General features: G+C 48.8%; 2 pseudogenes; both read left to right on the top strand.

Moving 5' to 3' along the window:
- Window positions 1–2056: 2056 nt before the first annotated feature.
- On the top strand, window positions 2057–2258 carry LOC139269913 (U2 spliceosomal RNA; annotated as a pseudogene).
- Window positions 2259–2363: 105 nt separating this feature from the next.
- Window positions 2364–2526, top strand: LOC139269916 (U2 spliceosomal RNA; annotated as a pseudogene).
- Window positions 2527–11176: the final 8650 nt, after the last annotated feature.

Below are 11176 nucleotides of genomic sequence, written 5' to 3'. Positions count from 1 at the left end.
CATATGCATTGCTACCTGAAAATGACATAACTTTGTGTACAGTACTTGCCGAAACCTCTTTGTACCATGAAATTTGTTTTGGTGTTATCGCGGGTGGTCATAAATGCCTGGGCTATTGTTATGGCGTTGCTCAGGTTCGTTGATTTAATCGTCAATAGTTTGCGAAGGATAACATCATGGCCAATGCTAAGCACAAAGAAGTCTCTTAGCATTTGCTCAAGGAATCCATCGAATTCGCAATGTCCTGCAAGGCGCCTTAGTTCGGCGACGTAGCTCGCCACTTCCTGGCCTTCAAACCGTTGACACGTGTAAAATCAATACCTTGCCATCAGAACGCTTTCCTTCGGATTTAGGTGCTCCCAGACCAGCGTACACAGTTCTTCATATGATTTGGTTGTTGGTTTCACCGGAGTTAAAAGATTCTTCATGAGGCCATAGGTTGTTGCCCCACAGACGGTGAGGAGGATCGTCCTTCGTTTGGCAGCGTTCTCGTCCCCTTCCAGCTTGTTGGCCATGAAGTATTGGTCGATTCACTCCCCGAAGATCTCCCAATCGTCCCCTTCTGAGAATTTCTCCAGGGTATCAACAGTTCTCTGCATTTTCGCATGATTGTTCATTATCTCGTCACCAGGTGTTAAGCTCATGATAAAGTAATGTAAGTGAGTATTGTAGACATGAGTGTGACCTTAGCTCCTTTATTCAAACTCCAAGTGCTGGTACAGTATGGGAGGCCTGCTTATATACAGTGCTCCCAAGGGATGCTGGGAGCCCTTGGGACTCCAACAGGTACGCCCTCTGGTGCCGGTGTGATACAGGTTACCTCGGGTTGCATACATAACAGCCCTCACCTCTCCCTCTTCCCCCCCAGGGACAATAAAGGTATGTTCCCACCCCTCTCGCCAGGAACAATAATGTTTATGTTCCCATCTCCCCCCCGCCCCAGGGACAATAATGGTATGTTCCCCCCCGTCCCCCCGCCCCTTGGGGACAATAATGGTACGTCTCGCCCCAGCCTGGGGATAATAATGATATGTTCCCCGACCCGGGGACAATAATGGTACGTCCCTATGTTTCCCCTCCCCCCTCCCGGGGAAAATAATGGTATGCAACCCCGCCCCCCCACCGCTGCTCAGTATGCCATACAGAGACTGTACATGGCCTAGCAGGATGCCCTGGACCAGTTCTGCACCACCTCAGCCTGGGCAGCAGCAGTCTCGGACGGCTGGGGTGCAGACAGCGCCAACTGCAATGGTGAAGTGGCAGTGGTGGGAGGAATGCTGATATCCTGAGAGAGGGCAACACCTTCCATTTCTACCGACCCACTGCCACTCCCCCTCAGTGCCTCAGCATCCGGACCAATCTCATCGAGCACAGATTGCAGGCCTGCTTCGGCACCATGACCTCTCTGTTGAACTGCGGGGAACCCAGAAATGGTGGCAGCAGTCAGCGCTTGCATGGCATCGATCTGAGCGTGCACGGGAACAGACCGAGCGTGCACGGGAACAGACTGAGTGTGCACGGGAGCAGCCCAAGCGTGCACGAGGGCAGACCGAGCGTGCACTAGATCAGACCGAGCATGCATGAGAGCGGACTGAGCGTGCACGAGAGCAGACCCAGTCTTTATGCCACCAAGCACTGAGCCCATTACAGCAGTAAGTGATTGCGTTGCACCAGCCTGTGCTGCAATAGCTGCTGCTCCCTCCCCCGTGACACGTGGCGTGAGTTCTGGGTCCCCACCCTCTCTCTGCGAGCCCACCATGCTTTGCAAGCTGCCAAGGATGGGCTGCAAGGTGTGCTGGGAGACACGCACAGTGCTGGAGGCCGACTCCTCCAAACCCCTAGCAAGGGCACCCTGGCTGTGGGGCACCCTGGCTCTGGGGCACCCTGGCTCTGGGGCACCCTCACTCTGGGGCACCCTCGCACTTGGTCACCCTGGCTCTGGAGCACCCTGGTTCTGGGGCACCCTGGCTCGGGATAACCCTGGCTCTGGGGCACCCTCACTCTGGGGCACCCTCGCACTTGGTCACCCTGGCTCTGGGGCATCCTGGCTCTGGGGCACGCTTCTCGGCCTTTTGGCTAAGATCATGCGTAACTGACCTGACAGGGGAATAACCATGACCCCAAAGTGGCTCTCCCTGGATCAGGAAGGTGGTTCTCCTATGCTTTTTGGAAATAGGAGGTGGGTGGGGTGGCTTGACCCATCCACCTCCATGGCACGAACCTGGTATTGCAGTACTTCCAGGAACGGTGCAGTGGCTCTAGGCCTTTTGGCTAAGAGCATTGGCGCAGAGTGATCCTTGATGTGTGCAAGGTGACCTCTGGCGTTTGTGATTTGACAAAGGATTGGAAAGATTGGCAACGAAAAATTTAAAAAAAAAAAAAAAATCTGTTCTTATCAGTTTAATATCCCCTCTGGGGACATGATATTGAATTGATTTTTGGACAGGGAGCTGGATCAGGGGCATGCCCCGTCCACTCCATGCACCGACCTGGTATTGCAATATTTCCAGGAACGGTGCAACTTCGCCTCTCGGCCTTTTGGCCTAAGATCAAACACATTGGTGCAAAGTGATCTTTGGCGTTAGAGTTGATCTGGAACGAAATTGGATTTAAAAAAAAAAAAATCCTGGCTCTGGGGCACCCTCACTCTGGGGCACCCTCGCTCTGGGGCACCCTGGCTCTGAGGCACCATTGCCATTGGACCCAGAAGCTCGCTGTGCAGGAGCTGCAACAATGGTTCATAAGAACATAAGAACCAAAGAATTGGAGCAGGAGTAGGCCATTCGGCCCCTTGTGCCTGCTCCACTATTCAATGAGATCAGGGCACACCTTCTACATTAACTCCACTTTCCTGCACTGTCCCCGTATCCCTTGATTCCCTTAACATCCAAAAATCTTTCGATCTCCGTCTTGAATATCCTTCTTCTTAGGCAGTCTGGTCTGACCTCAAGCGCACAATAATTAGCAGCTGTGAAGAAACTCTTGGTTACTCGACCAGGAAACATCAAGTCTGGTTCGATGAGGAGGACCAGGAGATCCAGGAGCTAATAAACTGTAAATGCAAGGCATTCTTGAATTGAAAACAACACCACAACTCGAGAGAAAGAAAGCAGATCGATAGACAACTGAAGGCCGAAGTCCAACAACAAACTCGTGACCTAAAGAACAGATGGTGGGTGGAAAAAGTGCAGGAGATCCAGCAACGACTCGACAACCACGACGAGGGTGGATTTTTTAGCACATCAAGACCACCTATGGCCCAAGCACTGAGGTCCTACTGCACTGAGAGCTAAGAATGGAGGAGTGCTCATCAAGGTCAGAGATGCAGTCAGTGCCTGCTGGAAGGAGCACTTCGAGGATCTCCTCAACCAAGGATATGTCTTTGATGAGAGTGTCCTTGACTCCATCCCACAGCAAGCTGCCCACCACCACCTCAGCACAATCCCAGCCCGGCATGAGGATGAAAAGGCCATCCAACAACTGAAGAATAACAAGGCCTCAGGAGCAGATGGAATCCTCGCCGAAGTACTAAAGCATGGCGGAGAAGTACTCTTGACGCAAATCCATGACCTCATCTCTCTTATCTGGAAGGAGGAGAGCATGCCTGGGGATCTCAGAGAAGCCATGATCGAAATCATCTTCAAGAAAGGGGACAAATCCGATTGCGGTAATTACAGAATAGTTACCCTGCTGTCTGCCACTGCAAAGATTATCGCAAGAATCCTCTTCAATCGTCTCCTCCCAATGGCTGAAGAGCTCCTTCCAGAGTCACAATGTGGATTCTGCCCACTAAGGGACACAACAGACATGGTCTTCACCACACATCAATTTCAAGTGAGATGCAGGGAGCAGCATCAACCTCTGTACATGGCCTTCTTTGACTTCACAAAGGCCTTCGACTCTGTCAACCATGAGGGATTATAGAGTGTCCTTCTCAAATTCGGCTCTCCGAAAAAAATTGTCACCATCCTGTCCTGAATATACTCAAAGACTGAGCCACCACAGCCCTCTGGGTAGAGAATTCCAGAGATTCACCACCCTCTGAGTGAAGAAGTTTCTCCTCATCTCAGTCCTAAATGGCCAACCCCTTATTCTGAGACAGTGACCCCTGGTTCTAGACTCCTCAGCCAGAGGAAACATCCTCCCTGCATATACCCTGTCAAGCCCCGTCAGAATTGTGTATGTTCCAATGAGATCCCCTCTCATTCTTTCAAACTCTAGAGCATATAAGCCCAGTCTACTCAATCTCTCCTCATAGGACAATCACCACATTCCAGGAATCAGCCTGGTGAACCTTTGTTGCACTTCCTCAATGGCAAGTATATCCTTCCTTCAGTAAGGAGAACAAAACTGTACACAATACCCCTGGTGCCTTCTCACCAGGGCCCTGTATAATTGTAGTAAGACGTCTTTACTCTTAAACTCAAATCCTCTTGTAATCAAGGCCAACATACCATGAGCTTTCTTAATTACTTGCTGTCCCTGTATATTAACTTTCAGTGATTGTTGTACAAGGACAGCCACATCCCTCGAAACACCAACATTTCCCAATCTTACCATTTAAAACATACTCTGCTTTTCTATTTTTCCTACCAAAGTGGATAACTTCACATTTCTCCACTTTATATTCCTTCCGCCATGTCTTGCCTGTTCACTTAGTCTGTCTATATCCCCTGGTAGTCTCTTTGCATCCTCCTCACAACTTACATTCCCAGCAAGCTTTTATCATCAGATTGATGAGAATCAGAAGATTATTTCCTGGGATGTGTGCGTTGTCCTGTGAGGAGAGATTGAGTAGATTGGACTATACTCTCTGAGCTTGAGAACAATGTGAGCTGATCTCATTGAAACACTTCAGATTCTGAGAGGGATTGACAGTGTAGATGCTGAGAGGTTATTTCCCTGGCTGGAGAGTCTAGAATTAGGAGGCATAGTCTCAGGATAAGGGGCAGGCCCTTTAAGACTGAGAGGAACAGGAATTTCTTCAGTCAGAGGGGTGTAAAACTTTGCAATTTTCTCCCGAGAGGTCTATGGATGCTCAGTCGTTGAGTATATTCAAGGCTGAGATTGCTAAATTTTTGGACTCGAGGGGAATCAAGGGATATGGAGATCATAGATTCATAGAAATTTACAGCATGTAAGGAGGCTATTTCGGCCCATTGTGTCCGTGCCGGCCGACCAAGAGCTATCCAGCCTAAAAATAGATAGTGCGGGAAGGTGGAGTTAAGGTCCAACTTCAGCCATGATCTTATAGACCAGTGGAGCAGGCTCAAGGGGCTGTAAGGCCTACTTCTGCTGCTATTCCTATTGTCCTTATCTTATGTTCTTATGATTCTAACAGTGCTCCAAGCAAATGGCCAGGAAGTCCTTTAACTTTATGAGGGCTGGGCAACTGGAATAAATCAGCAGGCAAACATGATAGGGCAGTGGTATTTGGAATGTACAAAATGCGGTCTCCAATACTTTCATTATTTGCATTGGTCAATATGTAAAAAGGGCACCAAGTATTGTATCATTCAGGTAGTACCCAGACTGTGTCAGCATCAAAGGATTGTGTGAGATTGGGTCAATGTTTAAAAGGGTGTCAAGGACACTATTCATTTAGGACATCCCCAAATGAGGTCACTATTTAGGCTCTCAGAGACAGTGAGTCAGTGTATAAAGGGATGCCGAGGACAGTAGACAGTCAGGGAGTCCTTGGACTGTATCAGTGTTAACAGGGGTTTATGAGAGTGTCTCAGTTTATAAAGGGGTACCAAGTATTTCAGAAATTCAGGGCAACCCCAGGCACTGTCTCGATCACAAGACATTACGGGAATTGTGCGGGAAGGTGGAATTGAGGTAGAAGATCAGCCATGATCTTATTGAGTGGCAGAGCAGGCTCGATCGGTTGAATAGCATTCTCCTGCTCCTATTTCTTATACTTTTATCATAAATACAACAACAACAAAAACGTACCTTTATACAGCACATTTAAAGCAGTAAAACACCACAAGGCGCTTCATAAGAGCGTTATCAAACAACATTTGACACTGAGCCACATAAGGAGATATTAGGGCCAATGGCCAAATACTTAGTCAATGAGGTAGGTTTTAACGAGAGTCTGAAAGGAGGAAAGAGTCGGAGCCAGGCGGAGAGGTACAGGGCGGGATTTCCAGAGCTTAGGGCTTCAGCATCTTAAGGCACGGCAACCAATAGTGGAGCCCTTATAATGGGAGGTGCACAAGAGGCCAGAATTGGAGGAGCGCAGCTATCTGCGAGGATTGTAGGGCTAGAGGATATTATAGAGATAGGGAGGGCCAAAGCTATGGGGGATTTGAATATCAGGGTGAGAATTTTAAAATCCAGGCAATGCTTAACAAGTATCCAATGTAGGTCAGCGAGTACAGGGGCGGTGGGTGAACAGCACTTTGAGAGAATTAGAATACAGGCAGTAGTGATTTATATGGCCTAAGGTTTACGTAGAGTAGAATGTGGGAAGCCGGCCAGGAGAGCATTGGAATAGTCAAGTCTAGAGTTAACAAAGGCATTGATGGGGGTTTCAGCTGGGCATGTGTTGAGGCAGGGGTGGAGACAGGCGATGTTACAGAGGTGCAAATTGGCAGTCTTCGTGATGGCACGTGTTCAGAAGCTCATCACGTGTCAACTATACCACCAAAGTTCAGCTCAGTCAGTTGCAAGGGAGAGGGATGGAATTGGTGCCTAGGGAACGGATTTTGTGGCTAGGGAACAAAGACAATGGGAAGAAACTATTTATATCCAGGAATGGCCAGTATCATTTGAAAAGTTGGAGAATTAGCGCCAGGTGCTAATGCTTTAGATTGTACGCAAAATTCATTCTGACCACTCAAAGAAATGATTGGAGCGCTAATTCAAGTCTTTAAGACCAAGCTCATTGGCATTACACTCAAAAGGTGGACCAATATCACGTGCAGTTTAATTGCAAGTCATCATTTTCACCGGCTGGTTCTAGTTCTTAAAGGGGAGGCTGATTGATGCTGCAGAAGCTCATTCTCAGCATTGCTGGCTGTGCAGCTGCCTCAGCAAGGAGCAGGACAAGGACAAGGAGCCAGAGGACAGAAGCAGCTGTACTCATGGCAGATCCACGCCCCAGGGAGAGAGCCTGCACATTCTGCAATGAAGCATTGGAGGCATTGGCGTTCACTATGTTTATCCCGTCCAATATTTCTCTCTCTTCCTCCTTATCTTCAACATCTGCATGGTCCCCCTCTTTTGTGAAGATAGAGGCAAATGATTCATTAAGTACCTTACCCCATCCTCCGCCCTACTCTTTCCTTACTTATCCTCTTGCTCTTTATCAACTGAGAAAATATCTTTGTGTTTTCTTTAATTCTACTCACCAGTATATTTTCATGCTCTCTCTTTGCTTTCCTAATTGTGTTTGTGATGTCACCCCTACACTTTCTATCCTCTTCTCGGCTTTCTGCAGTATTGAGCTCTCGATATCTGATCTAAGCTTCCCTTTTTGCCTTATCTTCCCCTTTCTGCCCCTAGTCATCCAGGGGCTTTTAAATTTGGCAGTTCTTCTATTTTCTTTGTGGGAACATGTTTACTCTGAACCCCTTGATTCTCCCTCTTGAATGCCTCCCACTGTAGCTTAAGTAGCTGTTTCCAGTCCACTTTGGCTAAATCACTTCTCAACACAGTAAAATTGGACTTCCCCCAATTTAGAACCTTTACTCCAGTTTTATCTTTGTCCTTATCCATAACTATGCTAAATCTAACTGAATTATGATCACTTCCACAACAATGCTCTCCCACTGATATCCCTTCCACCTTCCCAGCTTCATTCCCTGACACTCAATCCAGAACTGATCCCCCACACTCTTGTTAGGCTGGCTAACTGTCGAAAAACCTTCTCCTGAATACAGTTTAGGAATTCTGGGCCGCCTGTACCTTTAGCACTGATTGTATCCCAGCTAATATTGGGCTAAATGAAATCCCCCACTATTACTGCCCTATTGTTTTTGCACTTGTGTTAAATGATCCTGCAAATGTGCTCTCCTATCACCCTCGGACTGTTTGCGGGTTGATAGTACACTCGTTGCAATGTGATTGTCCCTATTTTATTCCTTATTGCAATCCATATAGCATCAGTTGAAGATTCGTCTAACATGGCATGCATTCTCACAGCTATAATTGTTTCTTTAACCAATAATGTCACGATGCCTCATTTTAAACCCTCTCTCTATCTCATCTGAAAGCCCTGTAACCAGGAACGTTGAGTTGCCATTCCTGTCCCTCTTTCTACCCATGTCATTGGCAGTCTGACATGTCTGGCAGTGCATCCTCCCCCTTCCAAATGGATTGCAGCTGCTCTGTGATATCTTTGTCTCTCGCACCAGGGAGGCATCATACCATCCTGGACTCATGCCACAGAAACACCTGTCTGCTCCCCTGATTATAGAATCCTCTATAACTATGGCTCTCTTGACCTTTCTCCTCCCTCGCCCCCCCCTTGTCCACCGCCACACCCCATTGTCCACCCCCCACCTCCCCTTGTCCACCCCCCACCCCCCCTTGTCAACCCGTCCCGTACAGCGGAGCCACACATGGTGCTGTGGTCTTGGAGCAGGCTGAATTATCCTTGGGAAACATCTCCCACACCGAATTTCAGAACACAAAACTGGTTAGAGAGCGAGATTCCCCTTAGGGTTCTCCTGAAATATCTGCCTATTCTTCCAATCTCAGAAGCTGGAGCATTCAGGATTTGAAATACACATTTGAGCTTGAAGCTGGTTGGAAGTGTTTGGAGTAAACTCTCTATTCACTGGCACCTCCTTGGAGCAACCTCTCTCACCATTGACAGATCGCTTCTGTCATCTCAACTTCAGCTGCCAGATATTCCATCCGCATCGGTGCCCTTGAAAAAATCTCACCTTGTTCCTCAAAATCCCACCACGATCAGCCCCAACACCAGCATCACCAGACGCACCAGCAGCACCAGACACACCAGCATCACCAGGCACACCAGCATCACCAGACACACCAGCAGCACCAGGCACACCAGCATCACCAGACACACCAGCAGCACCCGGCACACCAGCATCACCAAACACACCAGCATCACCAGGCACACCAGCATCACCAGGCAAACCAGCAGCACCAGACACACCAGCATCACCAGACAAACCAGCAGCACCAAGCACACCAGCAGCACCAGACACACCAGCATCACCCAGCACACCAGCATCACCCGGCACACCAGCATCACCAGACACACCAGCATCACCAGGCACACCAGCATCACCAGGCACACCAGCATCACCAGACACACCAGCATCACCGGACACATCAGCATCACCCGGCACACCAGCAGCACCAGACACACCAGCAACACCAACCACAGCACCAACATTCTCCGTAATCACCTGATGCTGCACAGGACACGGGGCATCAGCACCTGAAGACATTGCTGCCCGGAAGGCCAGGGATACCCTCACCGTGGCCACATTTACTTCCCTTCACACTGTGCACTGTGGCTGCCACATGATGCACCAGTTTGGCACCACCCCACAACAGCACCCCTACAGTACCCCTACAATGCACAAATCATTCCTTTCACACTCAGCACGATTGCGGGGGTAATTTTATGTCTCGCTAATCACTGCAACTCACTGAGACACTTCCACTGTCCAAGAAGGCAACATGTTAAAAATAAAGATTTACTATTTGGCTAAAAGAGCCAAGTGCCTACCCTTGTGTGCTTAGTTGGTATGATTGGATGAGGTGAGGGTGAGTGTGAGGGGTGGCTGGTGAGAAAGGGATGTGATAATGGAGATAGAGAGAGGGGATGAGTGGAGGTGCAAGCTAAGTTGGTGTGAGTAAGGAAGTGCAGGATTAGGGAAGGTAGAGTGATGGGGATGTGAGGATTGGCACTGCAGGATGAGGTTGAGTGTGGCTTTTCAGTTAGGATCTGTGTTGTGTATGGAGAAAAAGTTAGACTGAACACTGAGCTCAAAGTAAAGTGTGAGTTTAGTCTTTAATTGCAGGTCTCCAGAGTGCCTCTCCAACCTGTGAAACCTCCTTAAATACCTGCGCTCCCAAGGGATTATGGGATCCCTTGGGACTCCAGGGGATGAGCCCTCTGGTGGATGTACAGAGTAAATACAAGTATACATATATAACAACACTCCCCCCAAATTCAAAAGTGTAACTATTTACAATGTGAGTCGATCTGGGGCCCTTCTTGCCCTGGTTGATCATCTCGGTGTGAAAGCTGGTGTTGAATCATTTGTTGGGCCCTCACTGGGCTGCTGTGGAGCTGGCCTTGCTGGGCTGCGCCCTGGTGTGTTGGGCCCTGCTGGGCTGCTGCGGATGATGGGTTCTGCTTCATGGTCAACCGTGGTGCCGGTTGCCCCTCATGTGTATGTTGGGGGATCAAAAACGGTAGGGTCCAAGGTGGGTTGCTCAGGATAGTCCGTGAATCTGAGTTTGATTGGTCCAAGTGTTTCTGTTGAATGAGTCCATTTGAAAGTTTGACGCGAAACACCCTGCTCTCCTTTTTGGCCATGACAGTGACGGAAAGCCACTTGGGATCTTGTCCATAATTTAATACAAATACAGGATCATTGATTTCAATCTCGCGTGACACATTAGCGCTATCACGGTGTGCACTTTGTTGAAGCCAGCCTGCTCTCTACCTGTTCATGTAGATCAGGGTGAACTAACGAGTGCCTTGTCTTAAGTGCTCTTTTCATGAGCCATTCAGCAGGTGGGATCCCAGTGAGTGAGTGGGGTCCCGTGCGGTAGCTAAGCAGGACTTGGGATGGGCGAGTTACCCTCTTCAAGCCTTGCTTGATGGTTTGCACTGCTCTCTCTGCCTGCGCATTGGACGCTGGTTTAAACGGGGCAGATGTGATATGTTTGATCCCTCATGAATTCTTCGAACTCAGCACTGGTAAAACATGGCCCGTTGTCGCTCACCAGCACATTGGGTAGGCCGTGTGTGGCAAAGGTGGCCCCCAGGCTTTCAGTAGTGGCAGCGGATGTGCTAGCCGAAATTATCTCCCATTCAATCCACTTGGAGTACGCTCTTCAACCTCAAAGGAACATTTTACCCAAGAACAGGCCTGCATAGTCAATGTGTACTCTAGACCATGGTTTGGAGGGCCAAGATCATAAACTTAGCGGCACCTCCCTGGATACATTGCTT

Source organism: Pristiophorus japonicus, chromosome 8 (assembly GCF_044704955.1).
Source record: "Pristiophorus japonicus isolate sPriJap1 chromosome 8, sPriJap1.hap1, whole genome shotgun sequence".
Lineage (NCBI taxonomy): Eukaryota > Metazoa > Chordata > Chondrichthyes > Pristiophoridae > Pristiophorus > Pristiophorus japonicus.
This window is presented reverse-complemented; position numbering and strand designations above follow the sequence as displayed.